The 27906-nt window shown below is 39.4% G+C and overlaps 1 protein-coding gene across 5 annotated transcripts in view; it reads right to left on the bottom strand.

Annotated features, from left to right (window-relative positions):
* The window catches only part of PPARGC1A (PPARG coactivator 1 alpha), a 608099-nt gene that overhangs the window by 131789 nt on the left and 448404 nt on the right, over nt 1-27906 (bottom strand). Inside the window, exon 1 of one of the 5 annotated variants that reach the window (XM_070262540.1) lies at nt 13334-13548. The exons of the other annotated variants lie outside the window; for them this stretch is intronic. The gene's annotated coding sequence lies outside the window, so the exon portion shown is untranslated. Of the gene's footprint in view, nt 1-13333; nt 13549-27906 lie in introns of those variants that run through there. 5 annotated transcript variants of the gene reach the window in all.

The following is a 27906-nucleotide window of genomic DNA, read 5'->3' as shown; positions in this document are numbered from 1 at the left end:
TCCAAGAAGGAGAATAAAGGAAGCAAAGAATAATGGAAAAGAGGAAGAAAGAATCACTCACTGATTCATTCACAAAGCAGAGAGCAGAAAGGAAGGGAGAGGGAGGTCATCTGACCTTGGATTCGGGAACATTTATTGGCTGGGTGCCCCTGGTGTACTTACCTAACATCTCTCCCTAAGCTTTATTATCCTGGGCAGTAAAATGGAATAATAATACCTAATTTACAATATTGCTGTGAGGATAAAAAGAGGTGATACATGCTAAGTGGCTAACACGCAGTAGGTGCTGGATAAACAGTAGCTACTGGGAAGCCGCCGAAGCCGTGATGACCTTTGGAGTCAGGCCCCAATTCTGGTTCCACCACTTATTAGCCTGTGACCTCAGGCACGTTATTTCACCTTGCTGAGCCTCAGTCTCCCTTATCTATAAAGTGGGGATGATAATAGCCAACTGGGAGGGTTGTTGAAAAGAATTACAGAGGCAATGTTTAACACTTAGCACAAAGTCACGCACGGAGTAGGTTTTTGGTAGACAGTGACAGTGGTGGTGGTAGGTGGGTAGGTAGGTAGGTAGAAAGAAGGCAAATCCATTCATTTATTCATCAAATGGCAATAGCAAGAAGTACCAGTAAAAGTAAAATTATACAAAGTTATAGTGCATAGATAACTAAAAATCAAAGGTAGTGACCAAGACAGATTGAAAGGTTCCTAAAAGGACACAAATACATGAGAACACCGAGGGGATCAGAGAACGTCCTGAGGGGACCTAATCATACTTCCTTTAGTTGGAAATTACTTCGTCCACCCTCCCGCTGCCTCCGGGGAGTTAATATGTTATGCTTCCCATTCTACAGATTGAAGCTCAGAGGTCTGTAACGACTTTTCTAGCATCACACAGCCCATAAGTAGCATAAGGGGGCTCTTTCAGGAAAGATAGGTGGGTAAGAAAAAGCACCACAAAAATCCCATGTAAGTAGAGTAAAGAAACATTACAACTAAATCAAGGATGATTATTGGCATCAGACAAAAGTTCCTGCTTAAATCAGGGAAAGCAGAAAAAAAAAAAAAAACTACAGGTTTTTTTCAACAAACACAAACAGTAATTTGACAAAGTAAAAATTTTAAAAATGAGAAATAAAAATTGTATGTAGTAGAAAGACATCTTATTGGAGATAAATCAAGGAAGCTAGAATTTCATGGAGAAACCTAAGCAGGGACAACTCCACGGGGAAAGAGGAAAGCTAGACCTTTCTTGCTAATGTTCCCAAGTCTGATTATTGGGTACATTAATTACTGGGTACTGCATGTTCTAAGATTCCCCTGACAAACGCCCATAGCAACTGGCTCTGAAGAAGGGAAAGCCACCAACACATGGGCTGCAGGAATCCGAGTCTTGCTGTTTCCAGACTGTTAACATTAGGCACGTGCTTCAAGGAGAAGAACGAACACTGGCCTTGGCCAGGTAGACCCACCGTTCCCTACAAGTGGTGGCTCTACGGGAATAAAAATTAGAAGAACACAAAGCAAAGTTGAAGCTCAGCAGGAAGGAATTGGAGCCATTGCCTAGAGTTTCATCCCAATTATTCCGGTGCCAAAATGTCTGAAAGATCTGTGAATTTTTTTTTTCTTTTTAAGTGGAAGCCATTCCCTTTCTAGAAGCCAGGCAGTGTGCTATATCAGAAAACAATCACAAATGATGAAGTCTGCCTGTTTCTTTTGTCACTCAAGAGCTGTGTGGACCAGGGCCTGTCCCTAAAGCTCACCAGCTCCATCTCTCATTCTTCGGATGTAAAGAAAAGTCCTCAGAGTTGTTTTGAGGATTAAATGAGTTATTATAGATGTGCCTGGCACATTATAAATTATTAATACTATCATTCTCTCTTTGCTTCCAGGAGCACGTGTTTGCAGTTTCCTCTTCCCCAGCATGCAAAAGGTTAGTGTGTTGGCTAGACTAACTCTCACCTGCTAACCTCATACTAGCTGGAGGCTTGTGAAGCTTAAGCAAGAGAAACTAATATGCAAATGGATGACAGAGGAAAATAGGGAATGAGATAAAAAGTAAAAACATGATTCAGTCTTAAGGAAAATAGCTTACTGGCCCAGCATACTCTGAGGTGCTAGAAAGTATTTTATTTCAGACAGCTTTCTGGCTATCTCTTGAAGTCCATGAGTACCAGCCTTGCCTATGCCATGTGTACAAATCATCCACGTCCACTTAATAATCATCATAAGGGCTTACTTTTATATACAGTGTATTAATTTAGAAGGCATTTTCACATACATTACTTAATCATTCATGTGACACTGGGTCCTGGCAGCTGCTGGCCACTCATCTGCCAGGGGTGGACAAAGAAATTCTTTCTTTAGCTATGTCAAGCTGAGGCCCATGAGCACCAATTACTTCCAGGAAAGATGTAATGTATCCTGTGTGGTCTAACAAAAATGTCTCCAAATATCCCTTGCTATGCAGAACTGTCCACTGGAGAGAGGTGAACAAACTGTCATAGGGGATAAGGAGACTCCTGGAAAGAAAAATTAGAAAGTCTTATTTGGTGTTCAATGTTATTGAAATCTCTCTATTAGAATGAGGCAGCCTCAACTAAGGTCTCAAAGAGGACCCATAAGAAGGGTAGGGAGCCTAACTAGGAGACATGGGGAAGGACGGATTTGGCTAAGACTGGACATCCACCCAGAGCCTGCAACCCTGTCTTGGTTACAATGCTATGAGGAGCACTAACTTAGCACGTGAGTGTGATGAAAGAAAGCTGCAACGTAGAGTCCAAGCTAGGGGATGTCATGGGGTCTGTGGAGAGATGTGCAGCAAGAAAAGCCCCTGCAGAGCAGTGGACCAGCCTTCACTCTGCCATGCAGCATCACCGTTCAACAATGACACCACGTGGTAGCAGCAGAAGTAGTGGTGCGAGTAGAAAGACCATGGCATTTACTTGTCCCGCTAGCCTCGTGTTTAATAAAACAGGCTGAACCCTCTAGACTGACAGAGAGACTTCACGCCATTTCAACTTCTTGCAGCAATGGCACCTAAGACATTCTGTTGATCAGTAACAATAATAAGAGACATAATTGTGTGGCCCATGGTGGTCATATTGGTTACATATTGGTCAATCATATTGGTTACACTTACAACAAATATTGATTGAGCAACAACTCTGGGTCAGACACTATGACACAGGCAGAGAAGAGATTATTAGTCCAAATTTATAGATGAAGAAACTGAGGCTCATTTAGATTAAGTGCCTTGCCTAAGACCCCAGATCTAGGAAGTAGATGTGCAGGTTCCCTTTCCAATGGAGATAATTCTAGGTAAACAAGAAACAAGAAACAATTTATCTCTTTTGGGACAATGGTGGAATATCCCACCAGACATAATGGAATTGTCTCTGCATGTGAGGCTGCACCATTTTCACAAAGGTTCCCTGTCTTTTCCACTCCCCTACATGTACTTGGGCAGAAACCAAGCTCGAGGTTCTGCTCACATGCTTGTGGTTTGGCTCCCAGCTAGGGATCACATTCTCTGCTCCACAGAGCAGAGCCAAGGATCCTTCTTGCAAAATACTACTGGTGTCCTGGTACCACCTCCTGAAAGAGCTGTCTACAATACCCGCGTGCCTGGGAGGTGGGGTGAGCAGGATCAAGCACTGGCAATCAGGACATTCAGCAAGAAGAGATTATGCCTGCTCTTTCCCCCATTAAGTTTCATAAGAGTCATAGACTTGATCATTGATAAATATAACACACATGCAGGAAATCTCTCCAATAGGAATTGGTGAAATTAAAGAGAGACAACATCCAGTAGTATCTGATATTTCAATTTTGGCCTTTTTTTTCTGCTTACACATTTGGCAGAGAAAGAGCAGATGATCATGTATTTCTGGCTCACAGGCACTTTTCCTGGCTGTATCATCAGAATGATATTGTTAGCAGATACTAAGTTTTGTATCAGGGCCACCAATTGTACAATTCAAAGGGATGACATTAACATAGAATACAATGTGAATGGCGCCCCCAAGAGTTGTGCAATATGGCTTTACCTATAGAAGATTGTCCTTATGCCAGGGACCAAAATGATTTACATGCAGTATCTCATTTTATCATAATGACAAACCATGGGGTAGGCATTAGTGTCTCTGTTTTACAGATAAGGAAATCAATGGATATTGAGAGTTTAAGAGATTTGCCTATAGTAACACAACTAGTAAGTTGCAGAAGCAGGATTCAAACTCAGAACTACCTGAGTTCAAAGCTCACGTTGTTAACTATTTCACTATCCTAACTGATGCCCTAGTATATAGTTAAAAGTGAACCTTAAAAAAGAATTGCAAAGTTGGTTAGTATCTAAATGTTGACGCTATATATAAGCAGAGTTTTAATTTTATTTTTTTCAAGAAGACAAAAAGGCAAATGGATGAGGTTTTCTTGTCCTCTTTACATGTAGACCTTTTTAGCACATTTGTTTAATTTAGTGAATTCTAAGTATTGACATTACTGCATATTAATTCATGCCCACATACAGAAAAAAGTTTGACTTCATCTAACTTTAAATGATAAGTCAATACCATCACAAAGCCTTTAGATCCAACTCATCCACTAAAATGATTTCAAGAGCCAATAACAAAAGCTAGCACGTTCTGAGGGCCTGCTATGTGTTAAGTACAGTTCTAAGTCATTTCCATAGAATGTCTTCTCCCCAAACAACCTTATAATGTAAGTACTAAAGCAGTCCTACTTTACACAGATATGTTAAGGAGCCAGACTATAAACCAGGCAATCTGGTTCTAGGTTCTACTCACTGACTCAAAGATCCAGAGGAGAGTGATAAGCAGGACGTGGAAAGCGGCAGAAGGAATCAAGAAGGGTAGTCATACAAAAACAAGAAAGAAACAGGCTCCCAGAACAGGGCAAAGCACCAGCTCCTGCATGGACTAGACATTAAAAGCATAGACTTCTCCATAATGCCCAAGAATGAGGAGGCACTTTTTGTGCAAAATCGCTAAGAAGACCAGAGACCAAGAGTAGTATCATGAAAGGCAGTTGCCACAGAGGCAAATCACAGGCTTCATGATCCACAACGTGGTGCAATTCTTTCAATCACATCTTTTATACATAGAAAAGAGAGGAAGAGAGGATAGGAGATATCATAACATTACATTATCCTCAAGGCCCCTATATAGTGTCTGCTTATTTATCTTACTTTTGCTGCCTCTATGGTAGTTTTACAAGTAAAATTCATCTTTCATTTATTTAACGTCTTTCTCCCGCCAAAACATGGAGCTCATGCAATGTATGATGATGCATTCAAAAGTGCTGCTGATCCCATTCTAAACCAGGAAATGGGGTCAGAAAGCTCCACCGTTTCTGCCCAAAGTAAAACTTGGCATGAAGCCAGAGGTAGAATTGTGCATCAGACCCAAGAGTCTCAGCTCCCAGCCCACACCTTCCCTATTGTTTTCAATAGAAAAAACAGTTAACCCAAACATAATTCTATTGACTCTCTTCAACATTTTCGCCTATTAAAATAAGCTAAATTTCCACTTGTCCTCAATAGTCTTCTTCTTCCAGAAATGTGAGAAGGTACTGCCAACTGTCCAATCGTTGAGCGTAAATCCATTTGTCGGGTATTCATTATCCTACTCCATACCTCGCAAGTCCAAAAGGGTTAATAGATCTCTACCAGGGACAGAAATGATCTCTCTGTCTCTCTCTCCACAGGAGGAAGAGCAAAGCTATGGTAATATTTTCTGCCTCATCATCACAGCCCATTCGATTATACAACCTTTCATTATTTAGGATCAGTCCTTTCCACAGTGTCCCAAAGGGAAGTGCCTTGACAAACATTCCATTCATCTCAATAGAACTTTGCAAAGTCAGAATAATATGCATAAGCACCATTGGGCTTGGAGGTAGGTCCAAAAGAAACTATCTAATGCTGTTGTGACCCATGGGAGGCTCAGTGTGGCCAAAATGGGTCCTATGAGATCCAGAGTCAAGGCTCCAGAGGGGTTACAAAAATAAGTGAACTGAGGAAGTAGAGTTGTACAGAGACAAGAAAGCTAGGGAAAAAAATAGGTTTCTGTTAAATACAGCTTCTGGTTCTTGCCATCAGTTTCATTTCAGCATCTTTGAGTATCTTAAGAATTGTTACACAGAAAGTCTGAGGAACCATGAAACACCCCTCGTTGGAAGACAGAGGCACCAAGTGACACTTCTTCATTTAAAAAGAAAAATTCACATCTTTTTCTGGTCCAACAAGTCTCTAGATCATTAATTTATTCATTTTTTCATTACATTATTGCACACTTAATACATGTCATATGTTACGCTAGGTAGTCATTGGAGGATGCAATGACAAATAAGACATGCCTTCAAGGAGGTCACAGTAGAGTCAGAAAAACAGACTTTAACAGACTGGTTAAGACATACAATGCTAAAGGAGCAGAGAGGAGAAAATGACTAACTAAAGATGACAAGGAAGGCCTCCTTGAAGATGTGATGTGTAAGGCACCATGAACAATGAATGAGTGCAAGAGGCAAAGGAGTAAGAGAAGGTCACTTCAGAGAGCGGTACTAACATGACTCCTTTCATTAGGTAAGGATTACATAGAAAAAAAAAAAAAGAGATTTGAGCAAGAGGGTTAGAAGCAAAGGCCAGAGAAGTGGTGAGAGAGAACGTCAGGTAAGTGCACCTTCCTCCCAGCTCTCAAGGATATCACTTCCATGTAGGAGAAGTAAGAGCTGCAAGGAGTCAGTGTGTCTGCTGCCCAGCAAGGGTCAGCCTTTGGTGGCTATAAGGCATTCAGTGGCTGACCTGTGGGTGTCCTCTTGGAATTAGGGAGAAGCCTCCACAGCTGCTCTTGCTCAAAGCTCATCAAGGCTATTCAGGGCTAGGTGGGGTCCATAGTGATGACTGCCCGGCTGGGGCATCTTACCCAGTGTTGCTTTTTAGAACTTAGTTTTCCTTGCCACTTAGCTCCTTACTATACAATTACTCAAATAAGAGGTGGGGGAAAAAAGGAAGAATATGACTACATCTTATTTTTAGTACTCAAATCAATGGTGGCAACATCCCTTGCATTTCAATAGGAATTTTACATATCAAAATCCTCCAAAATAAAGCATAGTAAACATATTAAGATCCAGAATGACATTTTTTCTGTGCTGTTTCAAAATACTTTTGTTTGTTTTGAAATGCCAAAATGGCTCAGCCCAAATTAAAGGCTAGTTCATTGACAGATGGGCAAAAATAATGTATAAATGCAACGAGCATCCTCAGAAATGTGTGCCTCACCTTACTGCCCTCTGGGTCAAAGAACATTTAAAAAATAGCAGCTAATTTTTTATTTCTATATACTCTCCTTCTAAAGAATTCAAAGCACATATGAAAGATTATCATGGGCACAGGCTTCCATGGTATTAGGGACTCTCAGAGATTTTGCTGTCTTTGTCCTACGTGTGAACATTCTCTGGGGAAATGAATTTCTACCTCATTTGAAAGTTAGAGATAAGGAAGGGATGAGAGGGTAGCTTACTAATAAATGCCACAAACCTAAGAGTTAGAGAGATCTCCACTTCCACACTACTAAAGGCTACCGTTTAACCAACTATGCACAGACACTAATGCTAGAAACTTTATATACAACATAATAATTTAACTCTCACAGTTACTCTACAAAAAGTTGATATTACCCTATTTTTACCTATGAGAACACTGAGGTTCAAGAGCACATAACTTGTAAGGGGAGGACATAACAAGAACCTTCCAAGTCTGATCTTTTTAAAAAAATATTATGTTACCTCTTAATAAGGGAAAAAAAATTACTCTCTTTCATCTAAGCTATCTTTCCTCATCTTCCCTCACTTGGAAGTTGTCAGAATCTACATATAATAACTGCATGAGTTTGAAAATATATTTTAACCCTTAATAACTTTCCTAGAACTCCAGGTTCTCAAGTGTCCCCTTATTGGTCAAAATTACTAAAATGTAATCAGTGATTTACTAGGACCTATAAAAATTATCTGGGTCTCCCTTCATTCAGTAACTAATTTACCAAACATGTAGTAAGTGCCTTCTTTTGCCATGCACTCCTCTGTTTATCCACAGAGATGAAAGTATATCATTCCTGCCTTGAGGAAGTCAAGAGACAAGTAATAAATAGTTGCAGCAATGTAACAAATTCCATCTTATATCAGAGAGCTACGAAAGGTACATGGAATATGGTAGAGAAAGTGCCATCTCTTCCATTAGCCTCAGGGAAACTTCCAGTAGGAGGTAACATTTCATTCAAGTCAAAAAGATGAGTTAAAATTTCTCGGGTGACCTCAACAGGCAGTTGTCAAAGGAGGGAGGGCAGCTTGAAGCACATTCTAGATTTCCATTTGAGAATATGTTATAGTTCCCGCCCTAATGCTGAAAACTAATAAACAAACAAACCAAGAATCTAATCTTCACTGACTCACTGCCTCTACATGCTTATGATAACATGAAAGTAATAGTAATTGTGTGGACAGTAGTATCAACAGCATGAAACCAGATGACATCAATAAAAGGAAAGTGAAAAGTTCAATTAATCCATGAAATGCTTTTTATCTCATAAGTTCAAGAATATGTGTGTTGGTGGTGGTGGTGTTGCTTTTGTTTTTCTTTTATAGTTAATTCACGGAATTGTTTTGTGGGTTTTCAGACAGACTAGACCCGGGCCTCACAAAGAGTCAGCCTGTAAGATCCAATTCTAATTAGCCTGAGTCCTTCTTGGTTGCTTTCTACTTAAAAGCCCCAGCGTAAGATTATTCCCCTCCAGACTCTAGAATACAACTTTTAGCTCAGTATGACATAGACGAACTTTAAAGCTCCAGATGTAAAGTAGTGTCCCCAAACCATAGGCTAAAATGTAGCTTCAACAAGAATGTCTCATAAAATTAATGCTTGTTAAACAGAGACCTTGGCAAAAACAGAACTCTGAATCACTGAAAATAGATTTTTTTCAATGCCTTACTTCTAAAATGGATTAACCAATCCACATTGCTTTGTAAGAGAGAAAGTAAAAATCCAGCTTATAGATTAGAGGGTGATACCCATCAGACTGGATCAGACGGGCCACTGATAGAAACAAAGAATTTCGGGATTACCTTCTAAAATGGAAATAACGACCCACCTTTAACCTTGCTCCTGAAGGGACTTATAAACTCCACAGAGAGGCTGTATATTCCATTTCACTCATACTCATTTTAGAAAGGAGAATGGCTCTGGTGATGGATTTCCATGTCAGAGGGTACCTAGGGATGCTTTGAGGAGCAGGAATTCTGATGCAAGACCATTCTAGCTTTATGGGGGCCATGTACAGTCCTAGGGCACAGTGTCACCTCTAAGTGGGCTTCAGATCCATCGATCCTTTCAGGTATTATTTCCCTGGATACATGTGGGGCATCGTCACTGCAGAAACTCACTGCATGAACCCAAGCCACAACACCGACCACCACTGCAATTACACTAAAAAGAATGACCATAATATCTTTCCTTTTCCTGCTTACTTGTGCCACTAAGAATGATTTTAATTGAATTTGGAAACTAAAAGCTGCCATTGTTTCAGAGACTGGCCAGAGCTCTTTGCTGTTCTTACTTTAAGCTGAGCAAAGACTTTAGCTCCTAAAATCAACAACCCAAGAACACTAAATAATATGAGCAGATATAGTCTTTCCATCACAGAAGACAGTGTACTTGCAAAAAACAGAGGAAGAAGAAGGTGGAGGCGGAGGAGGAGGATCGGCAGCACAGTTTCATGGATTTTTCGCCTTAATGAAATGATTTTCTGGGGCTGGCCCAGTGGCGCAGTGGTTAAGTGCCACGTTCTGCTTCGGCAGCCCGGGGTTCGCTGGTTCGGATCCCAGGTAAGGACATGGCATAGCTTGGCAAGCCATGCTGTGGTAGGTGTCCCACATATAAAGTAGAGGAAGATGGGCACAGATGTTAGCTCAGGGCCAGTCTTCCTCAGCAAAAAGAGGAGGATTGGCAGCAGATGTTAGCTCAGGGCTGATCTTCCTCAAAAAAACAAAAAAGAAATGATTTTCCAAGTTCACCTCTTGCCCTACTAATCCAAGTGTGTTCTAAAACAGTGCCATCAACAGTATGGTTCTCCTTGGGATAAACAAGGAACTGACAAGCAGCGAGAGGAATACGTAATTGGATTCACTGAAGAACAGCTGAATACATCCCTGTGGGAAAGGAATTAGTATCAATATTTAGATTTTGATTCTATCTAAATGATTCCCAATTTCTTATCAATTCTTCATGGTCAGATACAGCAGAACCAGTGGATTTTGCTGTTAATACTCAGAATTTTTTCTGTTTTTCTCTAGTAACCAGTCAAGAAACAGTACCTTATGATTATCCCAAATAAGCATAGGGTTTAGGACAAAAATCTCAATATTTGAAACACCCACATTACTGTTATTTATTTAAAATTCACTTCCACACTTATTGAATCTGTACAGCTCTGTTTTCCCCACATCCCATTTAGCACTCATACACTTAGTATTAGTAAATTGGTCCCTTTGGGAATCCAAAGTTAAGAGCATGTAACACTACATCTTGGAATTCATAATTCTTTCATAATCGCCTCCCATTTGGCAACTGTGAACTCACAAAGGCAGGTTTCCTCAGTGAAGATCTGTTCAGAGTCCAATATTTACATAAACAATTTCTGTTTGGAGTGTAGGTTCCTTCATGCACCGATAACCTCTCCATCTACGTCGGCCTCTAAATTTCATGTTAAATAAATTTTAGCACTACAGAAATACTTCAAGCAATCGTCACCATTTTTTCAGCATGAAAAGTCATGTAGACTGTCTAAAGAGGTATTTTGTGAATTTTTAATGGAATAAATGTAAGTACAATTTGAATTGTAGGTATTATTCAAGTTGCAGGAATAATTTGAGCTTTTTTATGTTGCCTTCATCCCTAGACCGAAATATCCTTGGGAGTAGAAACTATTTACATATCCAGAACGTGGTCCAGCAAATACCCACTGAATTAACTTTTTAGTCAACCTGAGTTTAGTCGATTATAAAATAAGGAAGTGATTATGATTTCTCAGTCAAAATAGGACTTCGACTCTACAACCTTCTTTTAATGGTACACCCCCTACATGCTTAAATTCTCTGCTTATCAAATCACCAATGATTAAAAGGAACAATATGCAGCATTGCTATGATTTGGTGAAGCTAGCACTTACCAGTGTAAACAGGCATTACCTTTCTAGAAAGTAATTTACCAATATAAATTTAAAGTCTTTTAAAATTGCCTACCTTTTGACCCTAATTTATGTAGAGGAATTTATTCTAAAGAAAATAATTTGAGGGGCCCAAAGATATTTGTATAGGACATTCATGTGGCATTGCTTTAATAGTTGATACAAATGGGAAAACCTCAATGTCTATCAACAGGGGGTTAGGGAAATCGGTAGGGGATATTCATGCAGTGTAAAAATGCAATCGTGCTCCCCACTCAGGGAAGTAGAACATCATTCCCCACCCTGTAAGTGTGGGCTACACTTAGTGACTTGTTTCTAAAGAGCACAATAGGAAACGCGGGGTAGGGAGTAATCTGACGCAGACCTTTTCCAGGTGATCAAGGTTGACAGCATCAGAATTCATGTTGATAGTAGGTACTCTTGACATGCTGTGTTGAGGATGGTGCTTCATGTCTGTGAGTTCCCTCCCCAAAAACCCATAACCCTAGTCTAACCAGGAGAAAAACATCAGACGAATCCCAACGGGGGCACATTCTATAAAATTCCTGACTAGTACCCCTCAAAACTGTCAAGATCATCAAAAACAAGGAAAGTCTAAGAAACTGTCACAGCCCAGAGAAGCCTAAGGAGACAGGATGACTAAATGTAATGTGGTATCCTAGATGGGATCCTGGTACAGAAAGAGGACATTAGGGAAAGACTAACGAAGTCTGATTAAAATATAGAGTTTAGTTCATAGTAACGTATCAATATTGGTTCACTAGTTGTGACAAGCATGCCATAGGAATGTAAGACATTAAACTAGCTGAAACTGAGCACAAGGTATATGGGAATTCTCTGTATTGTCTTTACGACTTTGCCATAAATTTAAAACTACTCTAAAATAAAAAGTTTATGTAAAATAATGCTATGATGAACAATGATAATAAATAAATATGTGCACCACTTCCAGGTTAGGGTGGGTGTTGCTGTGTGCCCCCACAGTACCCTGAAATTCTCCTATCATAGAACATAGATCACATGTATTTGATTTTTCAATTGTCTCCTTCCCACCTCATGAGAGTGGAGGCTAATTCTATTCTGTGCAAAATTCTCCTAACACTATGCAAGACACATGCCAGGTAGTTAATAAATGCCTGTTAAGTAAATTAATGGATTACCATGTGGTCAAGTGAAAAAAAAAAGTAAATTACGAAACACTACGGATAGCAAGCTCTATCACATATTAGCTCTACAACCTTGGGCAAGTCAGTTCACAGCTCTGAGCCTCAGTTTCTTCATCTTTAAAATAAAGATGATCCTTGCACATACCCCATAGGTTTATTCAGAGGATTCAGGAGTTAATACATACGAAACACATTGTTCTTTCCCTCCACCTCTCATCACCAGATGGAATGATTAAAATTATACGTATTAGAAGCTATACACCTAAAGTGAACAGTGTTTGCCATTTTAAGATGCGTATTTTCAATTATTTCAAATTTATTTTGTTTATCTCTATTCATAATTTTAGATAATGAAGATATATTATACTTATTGAAAATATTAATAAAAAAGGAAAATAACTAAACATGCATACACAGCCACCGATGATACATCGCAAAGCGACTTAGGATATTGTTCTGTTCTCCAAATAATTTACAAACTAGCTGAAGAGACAAGTGACAAAATCCTTGCTGAAAAATTGAAGAGCCACTCAGGAAAACAAAATAAAAGATGCCTTAAAATGATCTCTGATGAGCAGGCATGTGACCAGAAGAAGCAATCATTAGGACAGAATTTGAGAGAAAGGAAAGATGAGTCTATGAGATGACAGCTGGGAATAGAGTGGGCGGGGAGAGCCGTCCCAGCAGAGGGGACAACGTGAGCAAAAGCAGAGTTACAGAGGCTCTGGGCATACTCATGAGATCGGCACAAACCCTGCCTTTTATATCTTTACATTAATCTGAGTCCTTTAACTGTCTCCAAGTTTGGTTTTGTAAAAACTCCTAACTAATGAAACCCTCATCCAGACTGCCTAATCTTCTCCCATTGCAAGAGAAAGAGGAACAAAAGACCAAAAGAAGCCTAACCTGATTTCTGAGTTTGTATTTCCAACGCTGGTGACGCACATGTCACGATGGTCAGTCTCATGTGACCTGCAGATGTGAGTCACAAACGGCTGCAGACGCAGCGCTGGCACAACCCAGAACAGCTGGAGGCAGTCACAGAATGACAAGCCAGACCCTCCCTCCTCCTTGGGGCAGAACAGACCTCCTCCATATCATAACTGGGCACGGACATCTTTAGGATACCACGCTCCCAGACAGAGACTGAGAAAAAAGAAGTGGGAAAAGAATCTCACTTCACGACTTAAGAGCACATTCTGGGGTATATATTCTCTCCCATTCCCCCAAGAAAGAGTACCCATTTTGTCTGCTGGTAGAATTTATGGATTTTTAAAAATAGATTTTGCCAAACAATCGTGTGGGCAAATGCTGACTTGCAGTCTGGCAGATATCTCTTCGTCAGGCCCAGCAAGATTAAAGCAGGTTCTATTTTCATCGTGCGAGAGCCGCGAACAGAGGCACAAAGGAGAAATTCAGTTTTCGTCTATATCTAGCGGAGCCCCCTCATGAGCCAGAGCGGGGCTGACTCTAACAATTGCCAAAATTCTGTGCACGGGTGCACAGTGGCTTCAGCTTGAAGAATGGCATCATGCAGCTACAAATCCAGGACAGGAGGATTTCCCAGGGCCCAGCTCAAGCTCAAAGTGCGGAAAAATTCTTTCCTACTTGGGTGTGCCAGGAACCTGACAGTAGAATGATATTAGTAGGAAGAGCAGCATAGGGACAGTGCAACCCAGACATGCGAGAAAGAACAAAAGATGACACGAATAAAGCCCGCTCTGAAAGTACAGGGGATTGCTTCTTTTTTGATCTTTTTGGTTTTCCCCCCAGGGTGGACTCTGGCCTTCAAGCTTCAAGTCTAAGAGTAGTTTTCAGGTGTGTATATCTCTTTCCTGGTGGGGAGGTTAAAAAAATTTTTTAAATATAGATATGTATTATGTATGCATATTGCTGTGTTATTAACTGCTACAAAGATAGTAAAAATAGTATTTTTGGATATTCACGTGACACCTCTCGTGTAAATATCTCCTTACAATAATCAAACTGAACCCACAGAGCCCAGTCGTGCACTCTCTACCTCTGGAAGGTTAGTGCAAAATTCGATTTGTACTAATCAGCCCCTGGCTATTGAAGCATGTAATATACTTGATGTGACAATTCCCTGTCTTTCAATATCCACTTTTCCCCTCTGGAGGTTCCCTGGTGCCAGCTAACTGGGAGAAATCACCTCATTGAGAGAATTTGGTATAATGAAGGGTCAGCTTCAAAACCCATTAATCATGAAGTTGATGGTGATGATCCTACTAGTACTAACATGAAAAATGGCAGATAATAGGTACTATGTGCCTACTATGTGTCAACCACTGTACTAGATGCTTTAGATAGGTTATCTTGTTTTTCCTTCAAAATCAGCCTGTAAGGTAGATGTAATTATTATCACTAATAGACGGAAAAATGGAGGCTTAAAGAATTTGATGAGTCTGCCCAAGGTTATACTACTATTAATTCGTGGGGCTGGGACTGAACCTGGGCAGTATAAACGCAGAGGCTGCCCTCTGGTCCACTGCTCAGATCATATCCACATCCTCCTGAAGAATATCTGCTCACGCCCCACTCCCCAAAGCTTGCTTACGACCCCTTAGTGCAAACAGGAAACAAAAGCCACTAAGTCGAGACAGGGCCCATCAGATTTCACAGACACTACATGTGGAGACCTAACTCCTCTCAGGTTCAACAAAAGAGCTGACATTCTCAGGCTCCTGGGTCTGTCCTTTGCACACTGGGCATGCGGCAGCCTGTTCAAGCAGCCTGGTAAAGAGGAGCTACATAATTGCTGGTGTGGGAGGCAGAGAGTGGGCACAAGGGAAATTACACGTGTTTATCCCTCCCTGCTGTGCCGGGCTCCATATTTGCTTCCTCTCCATCTCAGAAACTCTGCAGGAACTGGGGAGCCCAGTGGGGACAGGAGGACCCAGTTCTCCCTTGCTTATGACAAACTCTCATGAGGAGCCTTCTTATTTTGCCACTCAGCTTCAGTTTCCATTTGGGAAAGACCACTCTATGATCTTGTGCTTCCTGAATTCTTATCAGCCAAGAATGCGGCGCCACTCCTCTCTGTCTGAAAGTCCTTTACTATGGAACGATCACCATTCTTTCAATCTTTAATTCATTCACCTATTCAATAGATGTTTAGTGAGTATTACTTTGTCCCAGGTACCATGCAGTTGCAATAAATGATCGATAAAACACTGTTGCTAAGTTCAAATGGTTCACTATTTAGTAAGGAATACAAAATTATGGTCCCTTCCTTTAAAAATGTATATTAATACATTTGCTTTAGCACAATCGTCTACTTGGGGAAGAGAGGAGGGGGAGGAAGCATGCAGGAGGACAAGAAGACATTTACTAATGAGCAACTCCTGTGTGACAGCCCCTCCCTGTCACAGGTACTTTTACACACATCTAATTTAATCCTTCCCCCAGTTCAGAGAGGCAAGTACTATAATCCCCAATTTATAGCGAACTGAGGTACAGAGAGGTTCAACAACACTTTTTCCCAGGCAATGAAAGCTTCAATTTTCAGTCTGGGAGGGCCTGAGGAACTGAAATCCAGTTGGAATCAAGAGCTTGAAGGGTCTTGTCTTGAAGTCGCATTTGCAGAGCAAGTACAGTAGCCTTACTTAGCGAACCACACATCTAGCATCTCCAGGATAGTCCCGCTTTATGCCTGTGTTCCCTGAGTAACTATTGCGAACTCCTCTTTTCACTTTTAGGTGTTCTATTTTGATGATAAAGTATATGGTCACCCTATTTTTACTTCAATTTTACTGTTATTTGAATTGGCTTGGAGAAGACTGCTAGACATAGTTGGAGCTAAATCTGTTTCTCAAGCCAGCTCTTTGGAGTACCCAGGGCCAAAAGGCTTGTGACCAACACAAGTGGATTCTTCCCCAAATTACCAGACTCCAAATCCAGCACTCTTTCCCCTAGCTCCAACGCTTCCTATGAGAACCATAGTTGGATACGCGCTTAGAACCTAACTCCCAAAGCGCGTTACACTCTATTGGTCTAAACTAGCTCTTCCCTTCATATTTCAAGTCATAAGGCAGATAGACAGCTGCATGGCACAGCACTGGCTCAATGAAGATCATTTCTGAATTAGCTGCCCATTATTAGGAATTATGAATAAAGATCATTTAACAGACCACTCAGAAACTCAAGGAACCCACATACAGACATGGACCAAGGACAGTTCACTCATCCTACAATAAGTCAATGCTCTTTCTAATTCATCACCCACATATGGAAAGATGTGCACAAAACAAACAAAGAAAACATGATGCTTGCAACCATCAGCTCTCTCTGTGCTGGACTATACCGTTATGGAGGTCCCAAAGCACCAAGCAAGCACTAAATTACGTACAGGTAGTGGCTGGATATAGGCTGCCAGCCGGCTTTCAGCAACATCCCCCATATGGCTAGGAACACTTGTGCCAGTTAATTAGCACTGGCATTAATCGAGAGAAGGAACATTGACCAGGACATCGAGGTTATCCTTAGACTATTTAAATATGTCATGTGATCACTCATTCCATCTGTTATCAACATACTTCACACTTAATCCAGTAAATAAACTCCCTACCATTTTAAGCAAATGGATTCCATTTTGCCGGGCCTCTTTAGACTTTGCAAATCTCAAGACATTTTTCCCCTGGAATCTATATTATGAAGTGTCACAATGTCCTGATGTGAATTCAAGGACAAGAGCCACCCCTTTCTCCCCTGGGGAAGTATCCTCAAGAGGTAGAGGAATGCAAACAACCACATGCCATCACTCATTCAAATGCATATTTTTCACTTTGCAGCTACCCTACAAATCTGCCTTGTTTTCTTTCCATGCTCACAATTCTGCTGAAAGCACACAGAAAATAAAGCCCATTATTCAAATTAATTTCACTGTGCACTAAAAATGTGACTGAGTTTAGACGGAAACCCATTTTAAAAGTGCTCTCCTCTGAAATGGATGATGCCTAGCAAGGTATAAAACACTCAGGTACTTAGAAAAGCAGATAGGAAATAGTCTAACCCCAAAACACTTCATTGGCAAATTGACTCATCATAGGTATAGACCCAAAGTAGATTTCCAATCCACTTCCTAGAAAGGTATATATTCCATGCATCTTTAAGAATACTGGTATAAATCTTCCCTGAGAAACTTATTATCTTCAAGAGTCTGTTTTCTTGCCCTAAGAAAAGCTATATGATCAATATATCATCAATCTCTAGCATTTCTTTACCCACCTCTTTTATAGACTCCCTTCCTCTCCAGCACTACCTCCAAAAGCCAACTGTCAGTAAACTGATGAAAATGTACACCATTTGCCTTTAAGGAGAGACCAAAACCTCATCAAAACTGTATATAAGGTAATGAGTATTGGTTAGATGAAAGTAAAAATAATACCCAATTGTGACGAGCCTTCTCACAGTGATGAAAGACGTTTAGAATACTAGATAGAAAGCACTGGACCTGACTCAGGAGGACCAGGGTTCAAATCCTGCTTCCTCTAGAATGGTGACCTTGGGAAAATTACTTGATCTCTCCGGCTAAAAATGACAATGAGATTCCTATTCTCTCCACATAATAGAGTGGGCATAAGGATCTGTCGTGATAATAGACACTGTCATTGCCACCTTACTCACTGTGGCCTTGGCACGATAGTGACAATCAGGGTTAGTTCCCTTCTCTGCTACTTCATATTAAAGGTATTACCTAATCTGCAATGTAGTCTTAACAAAAAGTACAACTTACTCTTTCAGGTAGCTTAGTGTGATGAAGCAGACACTTACTGGTCTAATTTTACCCCAAGCACAGGGAAAATCCAAAAGTCATCTCAGGAGCCAATTAATCAGAGAGAGATAATTAAATTTTACACATTGGACTAAGTTTTAACTAGGACACCAGAGCTACCTTGAGGATTACACAGTATTTCCTACTTTGGAGAAAATGAAATTTCTACAATTATACAATTGCTCAGTTCAACAAATACCTATTGAGGACCTGCTTCATGCAAGATCCTGCACACTCTGGATACTAATAGGAATTAAATCCTTTCCCTGACTTGAAAAGCCCTATGGTCCAATAGGCAGAGTCAAACACACAGATTTGGTATGATATGTGATATATCAATGCTGAGATAGAGATGCTCAGGGATTGGGAGATGGCTTCCTACAAGAGAGGCCAGATCTGAATCCAGAAAAGTAAGAATTAGATGAGTGACTAGAAGTGGGAAGGGTAGCCAGACAGAGGGAACAGTGCAAACAAAATCCTACATGGAACCCTTACAGGGAGCTACACGTTGTTTCTTTTTACTAGAAAATAAATATAAAAGAGCAAGGTCTGGAACATGAGGCTGGGGAGTGTGATAAACAGATAACCTAAGAATAGGAAAAATGGTGCCACGCATTATCAAAGCATTCTTTACCATCGATACATCACACAGCTTTTCTTAAAATAAAGATCAAAACATACAAGCAAATGGCTTTCCAGTTTGTAAAACTCAGGTTTGTGATAGATGCTGAAAAAAAATATCTAACACCTAAATAAGGAACAATAGCATACAGATAATGATGGGGAGGATAGTCAAAGGAAAGCTGAAAAGCTGATTCCCTTTGACTGAAACTCACACACACAAAAAACTAACTCAGAGTTTAGAAGGAAAAACCTAGAGCTTAACAATCCCACTCTAACCCCCTCAATTTATTGACTTGAGTAATTTGCAATCTCTCTATCTAGAACTCATTCATGAAAAATAAATTCTCTTCTCTCTGCCCTACCAGAAAAGCCATTACTTTCATCTCCAAGACAACGCTTCAGGAGGTTAACATTCATATCCATTCATCAGTGATATGTGTAAATATTTGAACAGTTATTAACGAAAGCTCAGGCTGAAAGGTAGTTGTTTGTCTGGAAAGTGTCTGTAGATTGAATAATTCTGTTTATAACTCATGGTCATTTCCTTTCGCTTCCCCATCACAATTTTCCGCATGGGACACACTGGCTCATGGGCCCTTTTACGTGTTCTGTCACTTGTTCTCACTGAGGCTTTTGTGCAAACCAAAGTCTGCAGTACAACTTTAAACATTATATTGCATTTTATTCTTCTTGGAATCTACCATCAGAAAACCCCTCGATTCACATGCTCACAGGGGTCTCCAAAAGAGAATCCAAAACACAAAATTATACATTTAAAACATCAGAGTTAGAAAACAGGTCACAACATCAACTTTAATTTTCACTATTTTGCTGGTTATTCTTCTGCCTCCCCTCTCTCTCCTCCCCTCCCTAGTCCATTCTCCATCCTTCTCTGCTGGACTCTACACCTTAGGATGCCCATGGACAGCCTCTCCTGGGCTCCTTGGCTGCAAGTTTCCTGTTGGACTCAGCCAATGAAAAGCACCATCAGGAAGCCAGAAAGTGAGGTGGGAGAGGATTCAAGGTATTTCTTTCCCACTTTCTCCCTGCTTCTGTGCTGCTCTCTTAAAGACAGCTGTATGTTTCTACAGCTTCATCTCCTGCTGGGTGGTCGCCCCTCCCTTACCCCCATGACTTGACTTTTCTCAGGGCTCAGGTAACACTATGTCATCTCCTTGCCCTTTGGCTCTAGGCATTTCCAAGGTTTATAGAGCCCAAAACTTTTATAATTAAAGTTGTAAATTTAATAAAAAATATATGATCATGAAAACATTTTGCTGGCCCCACTCAGGACCTTGGAAGCAGTCTGTACAACGTGTGGAGCCTTGAAGCCTAAACATGATTAGCTTCATGCTAAGTCCCCTCTCTGAAGACTTCCAGTTTTTGCTAGTCTCTTGGTGCCCCAACATGCCTATTTGTTCTCTTTACAAGCTCACATCTCTATAAGTAGCCTCTTCATTAAAGTCTCATCATTTAAACAATCTGTGTAGATACCGTGTCCTGCAGAAATCCTTGTCCAAGAGCCAATTCAAAGATATTACATGACGACATGATAAACAACTTCACTTTCTTCCCCTACTGCCTACCTACCTGGGAGACATTAAAGTTTTCTATAATTTAATCTTACGGTTGAATCTCAGCTTTCTTTCCGAAAGGAGTAAAAAAGAAAATAAAACTAGGCAGGACTAGAAGGAAATACTTTACTTTCTTGTGAGCATTTCCAAGCAGGTCACAAGCGAAATGTATTGGATGTATACTCTTAAAATGCATAAAAGAAATATGATGATGCCTTTCTAAAGAAACATTTGATCAACTACGATTTTTAGCAGTTGTAATTGCCATGTAGCTATCTATCATTGCTAAATCACTCTCTGCTGCTCCTTTTGAATAAACCCCTTAGTGGTCACCCAGAACAAAGTATTATTATGTTACAGAAACAGAGGGAAGAACTTTATTATGGCACCATGTTGGTTTGGCTCTAACAATACAGTGTACACAATTTTGCAGGTATTTGATGCAGATGTTAGAATAATCAGCCCTTTGCCTTTACTGTAATGTCCAGAGCATGCATTAAAGATTATGCAATCATTAGATTATAGAGCAAACTCCTCAGTGAACTGGCCAGGGCTTCATTTCTCCGAACATTCAAAGCTCACTCAGAATAAACCTGTAGTAGTGCATTGGATGACCTGTTGTTCCTTTTCAGTTTTCAGAACATGTCATTGCTAGTGTCCACAGACAGAATACTCAGTAACAGAAATCGTGCCCATTTTATAATTGATTCAAGTCATCAAACAACTTCACCTTCCAAAGTCAGAAGCTCAAAGAGCTATGTGCCAAGAAGAAAATACAAGGCTACATTGTCACACGTGGAAATATACAATGGCATTCCAGGCACCTCATGTGATAAAAGTGCTTCAAATTAGAACAGCACATTCATTGTTGCTAAGATTTTTCATAAGACTACATTGTCAAGTAAGAAATATTCAGTTAAATTTCCTTTGAAATATGGCATTTTTTTTCCCTCCGTATCATTACTTATCTACCTAACCCTGTACAGTCAGTATTTTTTTTAACTGTTTATAGTAATTTCACAACCAAGAGGTGAGATTGCTTATGGAGGTTGGCTACCTCTCTCAACCAAGCTGAAATTTACATTATCAAATGTTTACTATGTTAGTATTTCTAGGATGGAAAGGAAATGCATGGGAGGGTGAGATCTTCATAGCAAGTTCACTATGCTTAATGTGGCACAGAAAATCAGCATGCTTAGTTTCTCCACTCTGGCAGTTTGATAATGTTAATTGGGGGAATATCCACAGTTCTCACATATTGCACATTTACTAATAGGCAGGTCCCAGGCATATGTTAGAACCAAATACATATTTTCTTTTAAGCAATGGTCATTTTAAAGGCTTTTTTGCACTGTTTGTAATTTAAATGCAGTATATATTCTTTTATTTTTAAAAGAACTTTAGAGAATTCTTTCACTCTATTTTACAACTTAAGGTCTTCTAGAAAGAGCTCTCACTTAAATGCTTAATTTGAAGAAGTTTGAAGTTTGAAATATTCTCAATAATTATATAGCATAATTTTAGCATAACCCTAGCAGATGCCAATCAGAAATATAAATGTTTATTGATTAACAAAGCAAAATAAAATGGAGAATAAGAATATAAATAGAAAACATACGAATTTGTCTCTACAAAGTTGCAAAGAAATAGATTGTTTCATATTAAGAGACAATATTCTGTTCTTTTTCATTTGTAATGATCATAACTTGTTAAAAATCTGAGTCAATGTCTCTATTTCCTAACTCTTAAAGGCTGTACTAAGAGAAGATATTTACAATAATTGAAGATCTAAGGAAATTATCTGATACTTAACACCACAATCCAAATGTTATGTTCACAACCAGGAAATAGCAGCACATAAATTCTCAGTTTTGCTGTTGTCTTGTTCTTTGCACTAAGCATCCCTGGCTATCGGTGTTTGCTAGAAGAGATATCAGAGTGTAGCTAATAAGAAAAGGCAGACTTAAAAAGGCAGGAACATTCCATTTTTCTTGAAACAGTATCTTCCTTTAGAGGAAAAGTTATACTTCAATTGAAGAGATAAGCAAAATGTTTATCTACATTCAATTTAAGTTCAAATCAAGGTCCAAGCATTAAATACCAGCATGGTTATTTACAGCATTCCCTCAAAATGGGAAAAATATCCATGGCAGTGATTTCTTTATTGATGCTTTTAAAATGTGTTCAAAACAGCCCATGCTCGTGCTACTATTAATAAATGTTAATTCTTTACCCTAGAAAACCTCTGGAAATACGTACAGTATCTGCCCAGAATATAAAACAACATTGATTTATGCCTTGAAAGTAGAGTTACAAAGAATAACAAACAAATTCATTATGATGCCATAAAAATACCAAAATAAATTGTTCCCTAGTATCTACACCACACTGTAGGTTATTAGTTATTAATATTATTATTCATGACAGCCCTAACTACTGACATGAAGGAGCAATTTTCTTTATTACTATGGATTTCTCTAAAACCAGTTAGTTGGACAGGGGCAAAAATCAAGGTAACTTAGAGTCAATGTTCAGGAAGACAGCAGTGTAGATGTGCCTGAAAGAAATCTGTATCAGAGAGAAATATCTAGGATTAAAGCAAAAGACTTGGGATGTACCGTGGTCATTTATTAATATTTTTATTGAGTAATGAGAACAACAGTTAAAATGTACTGAACACTTACTATGTGCTAGTCTTTGGGATAAGTACAATAGATGCATTATTCCTATTTATTCTTATGATTGCATGGGGTAGAAATAATATCTTCATTTAACAAGTGGGAAAGATCGAGGAACAGAGACTTTAAGTAACTAACTACATGTGGGGAACTATCAGTGCTAGGACGAGAACCTAGGTCTTCCTAACTCCCAAGTCCTTTCTCTAGATCAGAAGTCAGGAAACTTTCTGTAAAGAGCCAGATAGTAAATATTTTCAGCTTAGTGGGCCGTATGTTCTCTGAGGCAGCTACTCAACTCTAACATTTTCGGGTGGTGATGTGTCCATGAATGATCATGGCTGTGTTCCAGTAAAACCTTATTTAAGGACACTGAAGTCTGAATTTCATCTAATTTTTATGTGTCACAAAATATTATTCTTCCTTTAATTTGTTATAAACATTTAAAAATGTAAACACCATTCTTAGCTCATAGGCTAAAAGCAAAAACAGACAGTGAGCCAGATTTGGTCAGGGGCCTGTGGTTTGTAAACCTCCTCTAGACAAGTGCTTTTCTAACTTTAATGTCATGCTCTGGCTAAAATGCAGATTTTGATTCCGGAGGTCTGGGGTGTGGTCTGGGAATTCTGAATTCCCACCAAACTCCCAGGTGATGTTGATGCTGCCTGTCCATGGACCACACTCTGAGGAACAAAGCTCTACACCATAATGCTCTCCTGAGCAATCTCTAAGGATGCTAATTTTCCTATACCCAGGGTTTTGGTTAATGACCTCACTTAAACACACAAGTGCCAAGCTGGGACCCTTGAGCCTCCTCCCTCACCCTTATTGCCCCACCTCTGAATTATCTCTCTGGAGGCTCTGCCTCCTCAATGCCATTGTCCAGTCATATCCTCCAAACAGGTCTGAAGTCTTCAGTCCCTTCTCTTGGCAGACTTTCCTCTGTTTTGTGACCTGAGACTTCTTTCTCTCTAAAATAAAATCCAAATATTTCCCTTCTTGATTCATGCTCATCTCAGTGGTGTCCCAATCCATACAGAATAAAACTCAGATGCTACATTCTTCAATCTCACCTAACCAAATTGGCCAATTTTATCTTGCCTTGTCATTTCCTAATTATAATAATAATGATAGCTCCAAACTCGTTAAGCTCTTACTATGTATAAGGCACAATTGTATTTCTTTTCATCTTTGCTCCATATTTTACTGTATGAGGTAAGTTCTATTATTTCCACCTTACACATAAGGAACTAAGACATAAAGAGCTTAAGTTGCCCAAAGTTACAGAGCTCATAAACAATAGAGCCAGGATTTGAACCCAGGCATTCTGACTCCAGAGCCCACAGTGTAACCACTAAGGTGTATCCCTTCCCAAAGTTATTTCATACATTTATCATGCTTAGTTCCTTAAGAGTCTCTAAGACACGCCATGCCATTTCTTGCCCCCAAGCCTTTGCTGTTGCTCATCCTCCGCCTACAGCCTCCCTTACTTCCATCATCACTTGCTTCTTTCTCCTCCTCTCTTAACACTCAAGGCAAATGTCACCACCTCTCAAAGTCTCCTTTGTCTCCCTCTCTCCCCAAGGTACAAAAATGCGCACAGAGTCATTATTTTTTCTGTCTGTTTCCCCTACTAACATTGACCTCTCTTATAAAGCAGAGTCTCTGTTTTCTTTTCTTCTGGAACCAAAATCAGATAATACTAACAATGGTAAGTAGTAGGTGTTCAATAAATATTTGATGGATGAACAAGAGGATTGAGAAGTAAATGAATGGATAAGAAATCAATTTAACAAATCATCCCTAGTCTAATTTCCACATCTGTATAAAGAAGGGATTGGATCAGATAAGTTCTAAACTGTTCTCAAGATTCATCATATAATCATTCATTCATTCACTCTCATATTTATTGCATCTACAGCATGCCAGGCACAATTCTAGGTCCTGAGCATACAACAGCAAAGCAAGCAAAGTCCCCGTCCTTGTGCCCTTTGCAGTCTGATGGGAGAGAGAGAACAATGTGGGGCAATGATAAATGCCAGAGAGAGAGAGAAAATAGAAGCTAATAAAGGAGCACTCTTTTATATGGATATGCACATACATACAACAAGTAGAGAACCTCTTATAGGTGATATTTATAATTCTATTAATCAATTTGTATGTGTGCAAGTAAGACTCAGTTCCATCTGGTCTTTAAAGAATATAAATTGCAAATATGTGAGAATCTGGAATGTTGACAAAAGGATAGAAGGATACCTGAGTTTAGGTTGATTACACAGTCCATTTGGGGTCTAAAATTTGTAATAGTTTTGCAATTGATATAATTAGCTGCCAGCAGCTCATTCCTGGCTATGCATTTAAATAAGGATGCTGCAAGTAAGAAAAGTGGAGAGATGTGAAAGAACTTTTCATACATTAAGAAACAGTTACCTTTTGCAGGAATGAAGGAATACTTGTTAAATTGGATATGAAAAGCATAAATGACTTAACTTCTATAGATTCAAGTTTGAATTCAGTTCCAAGTACTGGATTATTTTAACAATAATCACCATTTTACTTACTTTTCATTTTTCTTATTGGTCATTTTTACCGTATGTAGAATTATAGTTATAATAGCAATACAAGAATACCTATAGAAAAAAACATAGCCTGAAATCCTTATAAAATCTTTGTAAAACCCCGGTAATATAACCCTGTATATTGCAATTAAAAATGGCTGATAACTTGACTTCATACCAACTACAAATTCATAGTAAAAATAGATATGAACCCAGTGGCCTAACATAGTTTCCAATCTTATAACTCAGAATTTTCTTTACTGTGTTTAAAATTCTACTTTACTTTAAGTAAATGTATCTGTATCAACTGTAATCCACTCTGACAATTCTTTTAACCTTAATGGTATCAATTTCGTTCAGGCGTAGGGCAGTTTTCAAATAAATAGTTTTATGTGGATATCAATACACATCTATGTTGGCAAAGGTAACTCATTGTACTTTCTATAAGTGAACATAGAAATATAGAAATATGAAGTATGTTTTCTTATAGAAAACATAACTAATGGAAAATAGCTAATAGAAAATGAAGTTTTTGTACTTGTAACGTTTATAGTAAAATTATTTCTAGAAAGTGCTTAAATGTATTTATGAAAGAGAATTGCCTTTAGCACATAGAAAAAATAGATTAATATGTCCTTCTGACCAAGGAAGGCTAAAAACAGAGATACACCCAAATAGAATCTTAGTTGCCTTAATTCTTTGAATACTATGTTTATTAGTATGATTTATCTCCAAAGGGTTTATTCATATTGATAAAACAAGCAGAATTTGGAACATATCCTAGAACTTCAGCATGCAAATAAATGACTTTAGCTAGTACCCTTCATTTTTTTACCAAAAAAAAAAAACATGAAGCCTCCAGCAGTCTCTCTTCAGTTCTGCTTCAAGCACAAAGTTCCAGGACAGGAGAGGAGTCTCCCCTTCACTGTCTCATCAGAGAATGAATGAACATGTGACTACATTGATTGAGGGGAGGCATTGCCCACCATATGGCCTTGCTCAATGGAGTCAACATGAGGAGGAGCTCTTTGCTGACTTCCTAAGCAGGGAACAAAGTGAACACCTGGTCAGATAAAAATCCATCAGGATACTGGAACTGGCTGCCCAGTCTCCAAATTACTTGCAGGCATCAAGTCCAAGGTAAAATGAAATGTGCCTCTCTTGCATATTTCAGTAATTATTATGGTGTTACAGTGTGCATGACATACCCCTGAATGGAAAAACATCCTCAATCGGCCAGTATGCTTTTAACTCCACAGAATGTGATAAGATATGGTGAAGACAGCAAGAGAATAGAAACTGAGAATCCTTTCTGTTTTTTTGTGGGGGCAGACCAGCAGTGTAAGTTTGGGGAAAATCACTCTCCCCACCTTCATCTTGGCCATTTAGAAAGATGCCAACAATGAACATAGTGACTCTTGCTGCCCTTTTAAACCCTCAAGAGGCTGTGAAGTCTTGAACTCTCCTGTGAAGGTGGAAAGAGGAGGGTATATGAGACAGGTCAGTCTTTCTCCTTCTTAGCTCTGCGATCAGCACTTCTTTGTCCTTCTCATTTATAGAGCAGAACTTTTATATCCACTGGGAAAGTGATGGCAGCAGAAGATTTCAAATCGTTGGATGCACAAGTAAGGGCTGCTTATCAGTAAGTGCACCAAGCCATGGTAAGCTCAGGGAGTTCCTGCAATGAGTGCCTCAGAGCAGAGGGGAAACCTTGAGTCTAAAAAAGCAACTCAGCCTATAAGCTTGGTCAGCCTGGGCAAGTGCTCAAAATGGTGATTTCAAGGCCGGACTAATGAGCTAATAAATTATAGTCACTTCATACGCAACATGGTATGATTTGTCCTGCTGAGTTGAATCAGGTAGCAATCTAGGCTAACCTTTAAAAACTGATTTGAAATCTCCCAATAAGGTGGCCAGATAGATTCAGTCTGTATTTTAGATATGAAGGCCTAAATTCTCATCCTTTTGTGTCAGAAATATCTCTAGGGCAGTAGCGATTTTTGCCTCCCAGGGGACATCTGGCAATGGCAGGAGACACTTTTAGTTGTGATTGTTGGGAGGCAGGGATGCTACTGGTATCTAATAGGTGGAGGTCAGGGATGCTGCAAAACATCCTACAATACACAGGACAGCCCCCCCTCACCACAAAGAATTATCTGGCCCAAAAGATGAATAGTACTTAAGTGTTATCAAGAAACTCTTCTCTAGAGCATACAAAAGTAGATAAATCACAGCTAGTTTGGCCAAGAGTAAGCTG

The sequence above is a fragment of the Equus caballus genome, chromosome 3 (assembly GCF_041296265.1).
Source record: "Equus caballus isolate H_3958 breed thoroughbred chromosome 3, TB-T2T, whole genome shotgun sequence".
NCBI lineage: Eukaryota > Metazoa > Chordata > Mammalia > Perissodactyla > Equidae > Equus > Equus caballus.
Note: the sequence above shows the minus strand (reverse complement) of the source record. Positions and strands in the feature narration are given on the sequence as shown.